Source organism: Delphinapterus leucas, chromosome 8, assembly GCF_059928025.1.
Source record: "Delphinapterus leucas isolate spDelLeu-1000000601 "Yukka" chromosome 8, BTC_Dleu_Yukka2, whole genome shotgun sequence".
In the NCBI taxonomy this organism is placed as follows: Eukaryota; Metazoa; Chordata; class Mammalia; order Artiodactyla; family Monodontidae; genus Delphinapterus; species Delphinapterus leucas.
Genome location: NC_143136.1, coordinates 13,988,527 through 14,003,938, shown reverse-complemented (window position 1 = coordinate 14,003,938; position 15,412 = coordinate 13,988,527). Strand labels below are relative to the sequence as shown.

The window sequence follows — 15,412 nt, the reverse complement described above, 5'->3', positions numbered from 1 at the left end:
TCATGCCCGTCTCTGGGGTCTGCGCTTTTAGCCGCGGCTCGCGCCCGTGTCTGGAGCTCCTTTAAGCAGCGCTCTGAATCCCCTCCCCTCGCGCACCAGGAAACAAAGAGGGAAGAAAAAGTCTCTTGCCTCTTCGGCAGGTCCAGACTTTTCCCGGACTCCCTTCCGGCTAGCCGTGGCGCACTAACCCCCTTCAGGCTGTGTTCACCCGCCAACCCCAGTCCTCTCCCGGCGCTCCGACCGAAGCCCGAGCCTCAGCTCCCAGCCCCGCCCGCCCCCGCGGGTGAGCAGACAAGCCTTTCGGCTGGTGAGTGCCGGTCGGCACCGATCCTCTGTGCGGGAATCTCTCCGCTTTGCCCTCCGCACCCCTGTTGCTGTGCTCTCCTCCGCGGCTCCGAAGCTTCCCCCTCCGCCACCCGCAGTCTCCGCCCGCGAAGGGGCTTCCTAGTGTGCGAAAACCTTTCCTCCTTCACAGCTCCCTCCCACTGGTGCAGGTACCGTCCCTATCCTTTCTTCTCTGTTTTTCCTTTTGCCCTACCCAGGTACGTGGGGGGTTTCTTGCCTTTTGGGAGGTCTGAGGTCTGATGCCAGCCTTCAGTAGGTGTTCTGTAGGAGTTGTTCCACGTGTAGATGTATTTCTGGTGTATCTGTGGGGCGGAAGGTGATCTCCGCGTCTTACTCTTCCGCCATCTTCCCGGAAGCCCCCCCTCTTCTGAATAACTAGGCTTTAAAATGCTTAGGCCCTGGATTCTACCTTACCCAGTTTCTGACTAAAACTGAATGGGTTTAGGCCCTAACCGGCTTCTGAATAACTAGGCTTTAAATGCTTGGGCCCTGCATTGTACCTCAGCCAGTTTCTGACTAAAACTGAAGTCTACATTTATTTTTTTCATGAACAATTTGGATCCTGAATCAAATGAGCTTCTGAATTTCACACAGTGGCAGCTTCCAGATTTCCAGCCTGCATTTGCAGATTTAGAATGATTTTGCTTGAAGGCGGGGGAATGGGCTCGTGGGATGGGTATTTGCAGGTATGTCTAACAGATTTTGGGATTATTGGGACTTAGAACGACAGTGCTCTGCAGAAACTTGACAGAAAGCAATTGGCACCAGTTTTTAGGAACTACTCCCTGTTGATTCGAGTTTTTTTCTACTTTCCACACCATTTATCCAGAACAATATAAATGTTACAAATAACTGGCTTTGGATTACCATGAGTGGGAGGGAACAGAATATTCATGAATGCTTTGTAGCAGCCTTTTGCACCCTAATGTGCCCAACCTACTACTGCTGGTTTTTAGAGTTGTAGCCTAATTCATTGCATCAGTGATAGCTTGACTGATCTCTTTATAAAGTAAACAGTTTCAACAGGTGGGTGTCTTTGGGAGGCACCCTCAGTATTTCGTGGCAACAAATTCAGCACTTCCTCATTATGGCTGCCTCCTCATCCTGATTCAGAAGGAAACAAACAAGCCTGGCCTCCACTGCAGTGACTGTACACCTGGAGGATTGTTTACTGAGGGCAGCCGTAACTGTTGCTCTGGGCCCTGATGGTCTAACCAGAGGTTGCAAATTTGTTGGGCTGGCGCAATGGGTGTGGTTTTTCTTTCTTTTTATAATATTTGGATTTGAATGACTTGAGGTGAGGCATGCTCTTTTGTTCACTGTAAGTCTCACTATGTCTTATGTGACTCATACATTTATATTACCTGCTGGGCCCCTTGCCATGGCAGAAGAAACCACAGAAGCAAACAGACATTGAGGCTGAACTTATTTCGTTTAAGAAGGGAAAATACAGAGGAAAACACCATCCTAGAACAAGTGTATTTTCAATCATTACTTCCAGAACGGTTGAAACCAGTATTGAAGGTTTTGGAAGAAGTTGAGAGGATGTGACCACTGCTTGAACTGCAAGTTGGACCCGGGCATGTAGAAGTTCTTCACCTCCTCCTTTGTCCTTGGAGTGTACATTTTGCCCACTGTTCCTGCAGGAGGAGCCATTTTCAAGGTCACAGCCTTGAGAGAATAAGGTGCTGGGACCATCTGGACTGAATACGTGACTGAGCCCAGGTAAGGTATCTATATAAACTCAAGATCCTGGTGGGCAGGTGAGGAGATCTACTCATCTTGCAGCCACCCAAGACAAGCCTTGTGTACAAGTTCCTTGCTTATTTCACTGCCACCTACCAGCCTGAAGTACTGGGCCTCTTTCTTTTGTCTCTCCTTGCTCTCCCTTTCCGGGGTCCAGTTTCAGATTTCACCAGGGAAGCTCCTGAGGTTTCAAACTATCAGAAGGATCCTCAAAACTTGGTTATCTTTACATCTATCTATACAAAACTGTCATTTGGATTGACTTGGAACTCAAAAGAGTTTCTTGGGACTATCCTAAGAACATTGTTTATCTCAATTGTTTCTATTAGAATGTCTGATTTTGGAGAGACGTGTTTTCTGTATGTGCACAAAGCACTATGGCATCAAGTGAGAAATACCCTCTAGGAAACAGACATTGGTACAATGTGTGTGCATAGTTCCATGTGATTTGAAGACATGTAGATTTGTGTAACCGCCACCTCAATCCAGATACAGAACTATTCCAAAACCCCAGAGATTTTCCTCTTGCTACTTGACCCTCCCCTACCATAAATGAAACCCTTGTAACCCTGATCTGTTTTCCATTTCTATAATTTTGTCATTTTTGAGGTAGTTATATAAGTGGAATCTTATAGTCTGTGACCTTTTGAGATTGGCTTTCTGCGTTCAACATAATACCCTTGAGATCCATCCAAGTTGTGTGGATCAGCAGTTCATTCCTTTATATTACTAAGCACTATTCCCTGGCATGAATGTACCACAGTCTGCTGACTATTTCTGTTACAGTTGCTATGAACAATTGTGTACCGGTTTGTGTGCACATATATTTTCACTTCTCTGGGATAAATGCAATTGCTGAGTCATACATGAAGTATATATTTCATTTTTTAAAGAAAGTGTGCAACTGTTTTCCAGGGTGGCTGTACCATTTTCCATTCCCAGCATACTATTTTTATTTTTAAAAAATTGAGCATAAAATCCTTAGGAAACTGATATTGATAAAGGTTCTTCAAACGGGAAAAGTCAGTTTATGAATAGGTTTATAATCATTCTGTCTGACCACATTACGTTCCTTTTGCAAGGTAAGACATCATAATTGATGGGGAAAACTCGGATCCTAGTATATCCTTACTAGAGACCACAGACACAGAGGCTAAGCTGGGTGGATAGGAGCAGGAATGGATACATCAGACTTTCGATTGTTGCCCTCACTTTATCAACGTGGACCCAATTTGTTCTGGCATTACAGATAATCAGGAGGCCCTTTGCCGTCAAAGGGTGCTGCACTTCTTCCAAGACGTTGAAACAATTTTTGAGTATTATCTTCTTGCCTTGGCCATATTCAGGACTTAGGATTTAGGAGGCAAGTTCTTTTCAGCCCATTTTTTAAAGGAGAAAGTGTAAGGACATAAGGTCATAGCAGTAAGTCTCAGAGACAGCGGTCAAAGTCATAGAGTGGTGGGAGGGAAATGATCTCTGGCACTTTCCAGCTGTTTTGACTCGCCCGTGTTACTTAACACCTCTCAGCCTCAGCTTCCCTTTCTGTAAAATGGGGACACTAACGTCTGCCTCATAGGATCCATGAAAGCCTGAAGTTCAATTGAGTGTGGAAATCAATATCAGATCAACAAACACAGCTACCATTTGTTGGGGACTCAGTACATTTGAGGCACTGTGCTCGGCCCCTTGTAGGCATTTGAAAATATGACTATGTTCCCTTTCCTTTTTCTAATTTCTCTTTGTCTTCTTACTCTCTTTGTATTTCTCCAAAGCTAGAAATATGAAGGTGAGTTTATAACTTTGTTCTTTCATTCAACAAATATTTATTGAGCGACTCCTGTGTGCCAGGCATGGTTCTTTGTTCTGAAGACACAGCCCCAAACAAGACAAACCAGGTCTATGGGCTCAGAGATTATATTTTAGTGAAAAGAGACCAAAAAGAAACAGGGAAACAAATACATATATTAGATAATTTTGGACAGTGCTAAGTACTAAACAACAACAACATCAACAGCAAAGCTAGGTACCATGAGGAGACAGAGACAGCTGGGATGGGTGGGGAGACAATGAATGAAGGCTATTTTAGAAATGGTGGTCAAGAAAGCAATCTCTAAGGGTGAGACATCAGAAGAGAAACTTGAAGGAAATGAGGCAATGGCAACGGAAAAATGGAGGCAAAGCGAGCTGTGGGCAAAGTGTACCCAAGTGAAATGAACTTGATGTGTTTGAGGAGCAAAGGTCAGGATTCCCCATGGTGAGCAAATGAGAGGATGTAGGAGGTGAAGTTGGAGAGACTGGGTGTTCTAGGACACAGGAAGTTTGACTTTATTCTAAACATGACGGAGGGTTTTGCACGTTGGAATGATGTGATCTGATTTATGTTTTATGGGGAGTAACTATTCTGTTTGGAAGATGGAGGGGTGAAAATGACAAGGGAGCATGAAAAGGAAAGAGTGAGGAAGCCTAGGCAGTAACCCAGGTGAGAGGTGACTGGGGTTTGGCCAAGGGTTTTAACAGTGGAGATGGAGAGAAGATGGGTTTGGGATAAGTTTTGGAGAAGAGCTGATTGGACCTACATGGATAGAACATGGGAAGTGAAAGAAAGGGAGGGATCAAGGATGATTCCTAGGCTTTGGTTGAATACTTGTTTGCTGGGAAATCTAGGACTGTCTCCACTGCTCCACTGTGTCTTTTAAAAGGGAACAATTTCTTGTGTTATATGAGATGAGCTCATTTAAGTCTGTATGTGCGATATTCAACGAGAACTGAGACTGGGGTAAAGAAGACGTGTTGATACTTCCTGAATCCTTTAAGTTTCGTTCCTTCTGTACAGCGGTGGTGGGTTACTTTGTAACTTTTACTTCAATTTTCCTCCAACTGTCCCAGTTTCCACCCCTACTCTTTGCTCCCACTTCTGCAGCTTCCTTTTCACCTCAGTGGAACAGGAACCGCTCTGCAGGGCACGGCAAGTTCAACAGACTTGGTGTGGACCCTGGTGGATGAGTCCTGCCCTTTATTAGGTGGTGTGGGCTCCCAGCTTGGCAAATCTGGACCAGCTTCCTGTGCCTGTGCTGATCCCACGCAGGGCTTGGGGGCTGGTGCAGAGCAGAGCAGACCCCTACTCACACCTCCTTTGGTTAGGGTCTGAGGGGGAAGGGCCTGCAGCCTGGGTGCTTCACCGTACTGAAACCCCAGCAATGCTGTATGGGGCTGACTCTGGAAGCTGGTGTAGACAGTAGACAGTCTCTTCTCTGAAGTGTTTTGACAATGATTTTCAGGAGAGTTCTTTAACTTCTCTGAACTCCAATTCCCTCCTCTGTAAAGACTGGATAGTAATAACCATTGCTTCTGAGTTATTGTGAGAATTGACAATTTGAGAGGCAGTAAATTGTCAAGCAAACTTGACTTGGAGTCTAAAGTCAGACCACCCAGGTCGTTCCCATGTGGATCCTGTTGGAACAATTTTTTTTTTTAACTTTTAATTTTATATTGGAGAATAGTTGATTAACAACGTTGTAATAGTTTCAGGTGTACAGCAAAGTGATCCAGTTATATGTATACATGTATTATTCTTTTTCAAATTTTTTTCCCAATTATTTCGTTACATAATATTGAGCTGAATTCCCTATGCAATATAGTAGGTCCTTGTTGGTTATCTATTTTATTTTATTTTTTATAAATTTATTTATTTTTGGCTGCGTTGGATCTTCGTTGCTGTGCGTGGGCTTTCTCTAGGTGCGGCGAACGGGGGCTACTCTTCGTTGCAATGCGTGGGCTTCTCATTGCGGTGGCTTCTCTTGTTGCGGAGAACGGGGTCTAGGTGCGCAGGCTTCAGTAGTTGTGGCCCGCAGGCTTAGTTGCTCCGTGGCATGTGGGATCTTCCCAGAACAGGGCTCGAACCCACGTCCCCTGCATTAGCAGGTGGATTCTTAACCACTGTGCCGCCAGGGAAGTCCCTGGTTATCTATTTTAAATATAGCAGTGTGTACATGTCAATACCAAACTGCCTAACTATTCCTCCCCCCAACCCTTCCCCTCCGGTAACTGTAAGTTAGTTTTCTAATTTTGTGAGTCTGTTTCTGTTTTGTAAGTTCATTTGTATTATTTCTTTTTAGATTCCACTTATAAGTGATATCATACAATATTTCTCTTTCTCTGTCTGACTTACTTCACTCAGTATGACAATATCTAGGTTCATCCATGTTGCTGCAAATGGCATTATTTCATTCTTTTTAATGAGTGAGTAATATCCCATTGTATATATGTCCCACATCTTCTTTATCCATTCATCTGTTGGTGGACATTTAGGTTGGTTCCATGTCTTGGCTATTGTAAATAGAGCTGCAGTGAACATTGTGGTACATGACTCTTTTTGAATTATGGTTTTCTCAGGGTATATGCCCAGTAGTGGGATTGCTGGGTCATATGGTAGTTCTGCTTTTAGTTTTTTAAGGAACCTCCATACTGTTCTCCATAGTGGCTGTATCAATTTACATTCCCACCAACAGTGTAGGAGGGTTCCCTTCTCTCCACACCCTCTCCAGCATTTACTGTTTGTGGATTTTTTTGGTGATGGCCATTTTGACTGGTGTGAGGTGACATCTCATTGTGGTTTTGATCTGCATTTCTCTAATACTTAGTGACGTTGAACATCTTTTCATGTGCCTCTTGGACATACGTATGTCTTCTTTGGAGAAATGTCTATTTTAGGTCTTCTGCCTGCAACACATTTCTTAACCAATCCGTGCCTCAGTTTCCGTATCTCCCCTAAGAGGACGATAATGGTATCTCCTTCAATGGCTGTTATGAGAATTAGATGAACTATTTCTTGTGAAGTGCTTCAAACTGTGACTGACATTTGACTACAGCACCTAAAAATAGTGCTTGATGAGAGGCACATGATGCTTGTCTGTTAGGAAAAAATGATGTCTAGGAAAAGTGCATGAATGGCATTGAAGTTATTGTTTTAAATTTTATTACATCTTCCATTCGTCTTGTTGATTGTTTTCCAGAAATAATTACAATTTCAGCATGTGAATCTCTGGGATTCAAATGAGAGGATGACATACTCAGATGCTGTTTGGGGTGAGGCAGGTAACAAATAAATAAGGGGAGCAGGCTCGGGGGTGGACCAGGGAGCACATGATCTGACCTGTCTAAGCAGGTTGTATGGCTCAGCTACAGCTGACTGTTTCAGTGCCAGTGGTATCACATGCAAGTCCTTTAAGAGAAGCTGGAAATCTGGAATTTTGAGATAAAATTTCTGGGTTTATAAATGTTGGGAGTTAGCAAAGAATTGAAAAGAAAGAAAAGAAAAAGAAAAGGAAAACACCTTGCTGACTAAAGAGGTACATGTTCCATGCAGTTGACCTGGCTCATGGGCCATCAGTTTAGTACCTTGGATCTATATAACTGCAGATCAGTTTGGGAGGTCAGCTGCAAGTGGGATCCAGGAAAGTGCTTTTAAATGAAAGGATGTTTTTGTACAGGAAGCTCAAGTGGGGGCTGCCCCAGAAGCTCCTCTGGGTTAGGAGACAGGTTGGACCTGTGATGAGGGAGCATGCTGGAAGTTGAAACATGTGACTCAGGTGACCTGGGCATACGTCAGATCCTGATGTAGGGCTGGCCCCAATGCCACAGATGTCTATGCTTTGAACATACAGGTGGATTTTACCTCCTTGGCAGTCAGAAGACACAGAGGCAGTATTGTTCAATTCACTGCTTCCTGGGACCCGGATTGCACCTGCTGTGCACAGCTATGGCATCATTCATAGTTAGGCAACTGCTTGCCTTTGTCTTGAGGATCCTGTGGGTCCTACCTGATGCAGGTATTTTGGAGGAGCACACACAAGAGGATTGCTGGGATCGGATCATATAAGCCAGTACACTAAACTGAACTGTAGAGCAGGTGCCTAGACCATGCTGGAGTTTACTTTTACTTTCAATAGCCTGGAATGTAACATAGCTATTTGGTTATGGTTTTCATAACTCAACAATGCCATCTGAAGGCTTTATGATATTTATATAATGCTCTTGTATCCACTGGCAGAGAAAAGTTCAAAACTGAGGTAAAAATAAAGCCTTAATAATTACTATTAATATTCAAAATGAAACTCAAACACCTAACGCTATTTAAAAGTTATAGGATAATACTAGTTGATCAATGGTTCTTAACGGGGGCAATTTTGCCCCCCAGGGGATGTTTAGAAATGTCTGGAGGCATTTTTGGTTGTCAGAACTGAAAGAGGGGTTTGCTGCTGGCATCTAGCAAGTAAAGGCCAGGAATACTTCAAAACATGCTCCAGTAGGATTCTTCAATATATGCAAATCAATCATTGTGATACACCATATCAACAAATTGAAGGAGAAAAACCTTATGATCATCTCAATAGATGCAGAGAAAGCTTTCAAAAAAATTCAGCACCCATTTATGATAAAAACCCTCTGGAAGGTAGGCATAGAGGGAACTTTCCTCAACATAATAAAGGCCATATATGACAAACCCACAGCCAACATCGTCCTCAATGGTGAAAAACTGAAACCATTTCCACTAAGATCAGGAACAAGACAAGGCTGCCCACTCTCACTACTATTATTCAACATAGTTTGCTTTAGCCACAGCCATCAGAGAATAAAAAGAAATAAAAGGAATCCCAATTGGAAAAGAAGAAGTAAAGCTGTCACTGTTTGCAGATGACATGATACTATACATAGAGAATCCTAAAGATGCTTCCAGAAAACTACTAGAGCTAACCAATGAATTTGGTAAAGTAGCAGGATACAAAATTAATGCACAGAAATCTCTTGTGTTCCTATACACTAATGATGAAAAATCTGAAAGAGAAATTAAGGAAACACTCCAATTTACCACTGCAAGAAAAAGAATAAAATATCTAGGAATAAACCTACCTAAGGAGACAAAAGACCTGTATGCAGAAAATTATAAGACACTGATGAAAGAAGTTAAAGATGATACAAATAGATGGAGAGATATACCATGTTCTTGGATTGGAAGAATCAACATTGTGACAATGACTCTACTACCCAAAGCAATCTACAGATTCAATGCAATCCCTATCAAACTACCACTGGCATTTTTCACAGAACTAGAACAAAAAATTTCACAATTTGTATGGAAGCACAAAAGACCCTGAATAGCCAAAGCAACCTTGAGAAAGAAAAATGGAGCTGGAGGAATCAGGCTCCCGGACCTCAGACTATACTACAAAGCTACAGTAATCAAGACAGTACGTTACTGGCACAAAAACAGAAATATAGATCAATGGAACAGGATAGAAAGCCCAGAGATAAGCCCACACACATATGGTTTCCTTATCTTTGATAAAGGAGGCAAGAATATACAGTGGAGAAAAGACAGCCTCTTCAATAAGTTGGTGCTGGGAAAACTGGACAGCTACATGTAAACGTATTAAATTAGAACACTCCCTAACACCATACACAAAAATAAGCTCAAAATGGATTAAAGACCTAAATGTAAGGCCAGACACTATCAAACTCTTAGAGGAAAACATAGGCAGAACACTCAGTGACATAAATCACAGCAAGATCCTTTTTGACCCACCTCCTAGAGAAGTGGAAATAAAAACAAAAATAAACAAATGGGACCTAATGAAACTTCAAAGCTTTTGCATAGCAAAGGAAACCATAAACAAGATGAAAAGACATCCCTCAGAATGGGAGAAAATATTTGCAAATGAAGCAACTGACAAAGGATTAATCTCCAAAATATACAAGCAGCTCATGTAACTCAATATCAAAAAAAACAAACAACCCAATCCAAAAATGGGCAGAAGACCTAAATAGACATTTCTCCGAAGAAGATATACAGATTGCCAACAAACACATGAAAGAATGCTCAACATCATTAATCATTAGAGAAATGCAAATCAAAACTACAATGAGATATCATCTCATACCGGTCAGAATGGCCATCATCAAAAAATCTACAAACAATAAATGCTGGAGAGGGTATGGAGAAAAGGGAACCCTCTTGCAGTGTTGGTGGGAATGTAAATTGATACAGCCACTGTGGAGAACAGTATGCAGGTTCCTTAAAAAACTAAAAATAGAACTGCCATAAGATCCAGCAATCCCACTACTGGGCATATACCCTGAGAAAACCATAATTCAAAAAGAGTCACGTACCACAATGTTCATTGCAGCTCTATTTACAATAGCCAGGACATGGAAGCAACCTAAGTGTCCATCAACAGATGAATGGATAAAGAAGATGTGGGACATATATACAATGGAATATTACTCAGCCATAAAAAGAAACGAAATTGAGTTATTTGTAGTGAGCTGGATGGACCTAGGGTTTGTCATATAGAGTGAAGTAAGTCAGAAAGAGAAAAACAAATACTGTATGCTAACACATATATATGGAATCTAAGAAAAAAAAGGGTCATGAAGAACTTAGGGGCAAGACGGGAATAAAGATACAGACCTACTAGAGAATGGACTTGAGGATATGGGGAGGGGGAAGGGTAAGCTGTGACAAAGTGAGAGAGTGGCATGGACATATATACACTACCAAATGTAAAATAGATAGCTAGTGGGAAGCAGCTGCATAGCACAGGGAGATCAGCTCGGTGCTTTGTGACCACCTAGAGGGGTGGGATAGGGAGGGTGGGAGGGAGGGAGATGCAAGAGGGAGGGGATATGGGGATATATGTATATGTATAACTGATTCACTTTGTTATAAAGCAGAAACTAGCACACTATTGTAAAGCAATTATACTCCAATAAAGATGTTAAAAAAGAATAAAAAATAAAAACATTCTGCAGTGCTCAGGACAGTTCTCCACAGCAAAGAGCTATTGGGACCAACATGTCAATAGTGACAAGGCTGAGAAACCTGTAATAAGTTGAAAAAAATTCATTTGAATATTAATGTGAGAAGTAACTTTAGAAATAAAATTAGGGGCATAAATTAAAGGCTGCCATGCACTGGGTTAAAGGTGTGTAGATGTGTGATTATAGCCAATTGGTCTCTTCATGGAGTCATAGATGGATTAATCAAACCAATTATATATAAAGCAACCTACCTCCTCCTATCATAAGAAACTGTTTTCACTGTAAAGGAGGTTAGAGTTGCACATAGAAGCCCCCTCCCAAAAGTGGAATGTGCTGATATCCAGAGCAATAATCATACAAGCAGGTAGAACCCAAAGAGCAAAACCTAGGGTCCTTGATTCTTCCAAGTGGACCCACCAATTGGTTCTTCGCCACCAAGTGCTCCCAGTAGGTGGTAGAGTTTATCACCTTTGACATCTTGCTTTGCTGACAGATGCTTTCAATATAAAGGAAATTCAAAGACAAGTAAACAGAGGCTGAGGATTTCATGCAATAGATGTGCTGTGGATTCATCACCCACGTCCAGTAAAATATTTACTAAGAGGTACCCCTGAATTGAAGATGCAGGTCATTATTTCCAAAGGACAGGCTCTCCCCTGAAGTTCAGACTGAGTTGTTGACAGAGGACAACATAAAGTGGCTGTCAGGGTTGGGAAATTGAGATGGAATACTGAATTTTGTGAAATATTTAATAGAAGGGAAGTGAGATCTGTGTAGTCAGTTTCTTACTTTTTGTGCACAGGCGGCTTTGGCATCTGAAGCATTCTTAAAGAAATAAGGCATTTCAGTTTTGCTGCAAAGGGACAGGGGTGGGGTTTGGCATTTAGTGTGAAATATGCACATAACCTGTTAAACTTGGTAGACATTTTTCCTTGTCTAGAAAAACCTTATGCACCCAAGGAAGCCATATCACCCAAACGAACCAAACCAAAACCAAAACCAAAACCAAACTGGCATATTTACATGGGACTTTAAAAAAATCTACTGTTGGGGCGACTTTTAAAAAATCTATTGTTAGGCTTAAATGATGTACCTATCCTTTTATTTATTTCTTTCAGGTTGGCGAGCCTCTTTCATAGTTCCCACTGTTAAATCTTTCTCTCCTTTGACCTCAAACAAAAATAATTAGAATTGGCACTTACTGACTATTGACTAGATATAGTTGTGAGCCCGTCACGTAGAGCTATTTTTTTTAAGCCTCACTTGTGCAGTATATATTATTATCCAGTTTCCAAATGAGGAAACTAAGGCCCAGGTAGGTTAAATCATTTGTTAAAAGTAATTCAGCTAGTAAGTGAAGAGTTGAAATTTCAATCCAATCTGTCTGGCTAGATTAAACACAAACACTACCCAGTATCATACGAAATCAGGATTTAGAATTTTTCTAAGCCATATGAGTCAGTTTTTCCAGGGGGAATATTGAGGAAATTGATTCCTTGTTTTTCTGAGACTTAGTTCTCTTTACTGTCCTTGAAAGAAAGGAGCGCTTAAAAGCTTATGGATTCGGGGGCTTCCCTGGTGGCGCAGTGGTTAAGAATCCGCCTGCCAATGCAGGGGACACAGGTTCGATCCCTGGTCCGGGAAGATCCCACATGCCATGGAGCAACTAAGCCCGTGCGCCACAACTACTGAGCCCATGTGCTGCAACTACTGAAGCCCGTGCACCTAGGGCCCGTGCTCGGCAACAAGAGAAGCCACCGCACTACAAGGAAGAGTAGCCTCCTGTCACCATAACTAAAGAAAGCCCGTGCAGCAATGAAGACCAAACGTAGCCAAAAAAAAAAAAAGGATTTATAAAAAAAGTTTACAGATTCGGAGATAGTCTTCCCAGGTTGAAAAGGTAGCAGGAGATGAGAAAATAGACCCTGTGGTAGACAGCAGTGTTTTGAATTCTAGTGAAACCTACTAACTGAGTGATGTTGGGAAAGTTACTTATTGTCTCTGAGCTTTGAGTTCCTCATTTGTAAAGTGGGTAATATCACATCATTGAGTTGTTCTAAGGATTAAATGATAAAATTCAGGTAAAGTGTTTAATGCAGTGCCTGGCACTTAGAAAGTGCTCAATAAAAATCTTGGTTCTTGTTTTTGCAGGGACCCTAGTGGTGGAATGACAGAATGCAGGTGGATTAGCAAGCAAATCTCAGATAAACATTTTAAAACTGTGAGAATAAATTCTGGCTCTGCCACTGAGAAATAAGATGACCCTTGGATAATTATTTGACTTTTTGGAAACTTGACTTTAAAGACAAGTATTATGTATTGTATGAATCCACAATCTAAGGCTATCTTTATCACTTACCAGGTGTCATGCTTCTGTTCTTAAAAACAGTACCAGGCAAAAGAAATAAAGCTCAGGAAGAGGAAACAAGAGATGGGATACCTAATGTGTCAATATTCTGACCTACAGAAAACAGTTTTTTACTATTTAAGTGCAAAGAAACAAAACTACACAATAAAGATTTATATAGCTGAAAGGGGTTTTTAGGGGATTACATATTTTTTTCTTTACACCAAGACAGTTACAGTGGTTCAGCATTTCATGGATGAGGGAATGAAAAAAGAAGGCATCATGTGAAAAATGGAGACTCAGGTGGTTGGTGTGTCACAGGGAACGTGAACGCAGTGAGCTTTCTTCCATCACAGTCTTGTTTTTTAAATTAATTTTTATTGGAGTATAGTTGATTTACAGTGTTGTGTTAGTTTCTGCTATACAGCAAAGTGAATCGGTTATACATATAAATATATCTACTCTTTTTTAGATTCTACTCCCATATAGGTCATTACAGAGTATTGAGTAGAGTTCTCTGTGCTATACAGTAGGTCCTTATTAGTTATCTATTTTATATATAGTAGTGTGTATATGTCAATCCAATCTCCCAATTCATCCCACCTCTCCCCCCTTTCCCCCTTGGTAACTATATGTTTTTTTTCTACATCTGTGACTCTATTTCTGTTTTATAAATAGGTTCATTTGGACCATTTTTTTAGATTCCACATATAAGTGATATCGTATGGTATATGTCTTTCTCCGTCTGATTTACTTCACTCAGTATTCCCATCAGAGTCTTTACAAGAGGTTACTTTCCAGTTCCGGATTTGGTTAGCATCTCAGCTCTTTCCCAGTGGAATCAGATGGTTTTAAAATTAGGAAGGATCGCCCTCTAGAGGTCAACCTGGAGAGAGAATAACTGCAAAATGGACTGGTTTCCTGCAGATGAGATTCCCTTTCACCAGGATTGGGAGTGGGGAGAAACTCCTATTTGAGCGGAGGTAACTTTCAGTTTTGCCTAGGGGAAGGAACTTTACCACGTGGGACTAATTAGTATAATTCAAGTAATTGGGCAATTCAGGTTACATCCCTTCTGAGGCTTCCCCATTACACTAATTAAATAAAGCAGCAGATTTTAATGACAAATCACTTTCAAAAGCAGGAAGTTCAAAACAGTAAATAAAAGACACGACAGTAAGAAACTGATGGCCCATTTCTATTTACTTGCTGCCATCACTGCCACAAGAGTGATTGCTTTAACTTTTTATTCATAATTTGGTTAATTTGTTGAGACTGGACAGAATGTATTAAAATGCCAGGTCCATGACATTTAACTTGTGATCCTCTTACATTGTCTGTTTATGAATGTGCTGAAGTCAGTTGAGGAAGTGCATGGACTTACGGGTGAGAAAGGCGTGGTCCCAGTGGTGGGTACCTGTATGGAGTGTAGGAGAAATCCTTTTGAAAGTACAATCACGGTGGTAATTAATAAAACATATTTATGAAAGCTTGAACAGAGTTAAAGCTGGCATCTAAATTTAAGCGGAGCACTTTTATTTAAAATTTACTTCACTATGAAAATGGCAATCACTGAAGATATTTGTATCGGTCCACTTTGATCACTGAAGATTCAGTGCATTTGTTTCAATATTAATAACTTTTCAGCACTGGGGAGTCATTTTCAGAACAATATAATTTATGTCTAATAGCAAGCTGGTAATCAAATGTCAAAGTCATTTAATCTTTTAATGTATGTGAACCCTTAATAAATTGGTAATAGAAAAATAATGGGGCTTTGTAGTCAGTGTCACTTAGTTCTATGAGATTTGCCATCAGCATGTTTAGAAAATTACATTCAAGGAAAGGGAAAAAATTACCTTTCTTTTACAGTGTTATATTTCTGAATGATTTTTTGGTTCCTCATTGAAAGTGAGCCAAAAGCTGACTGGATCTTAAGTGGCAGCTCTTTCAAGACCATAAATTCTAGGAGTCAGACATAAAATCAGTAAACAACAGTTATAGTGTCAGTGAAATACAACTCAGAGCCTAAAGGCAGGATGTGAAAATGACTTGAAAGACACAGCACTTAAAACTCAGGATACAGAGGTAGATAACCAGGAGGAAAAGAAAGTCTAAGCTAAGCACAGAAATATTGGACCACTGACTTATATTTAA

The 15,412-nt window shown here is 41.1% G+C and overlaps 1 long non-coding RNA gene across 1 annotated transcript in view; it reads left to right on the top strand.

The window, feature by feature from the left end:
- The first annotated feature begins 502 nt into the window (after positions 1 to 502).
- LOC111171882 (uncharacterized) overlaps positions 503 to 15,412 on the top strand; it is a 46,989-nt gene continuing 32,079 nt past the window's right edge. The window contains exon 1 of the long non-coding RNA XR_002643773.3: positions 503 to 2,070. This is a non-coding gene — a long non-coding RNA (uncharacterized LOC111171882). The remainder of the gene's footprint in view (positions 2,071 to 15,412) is intronic.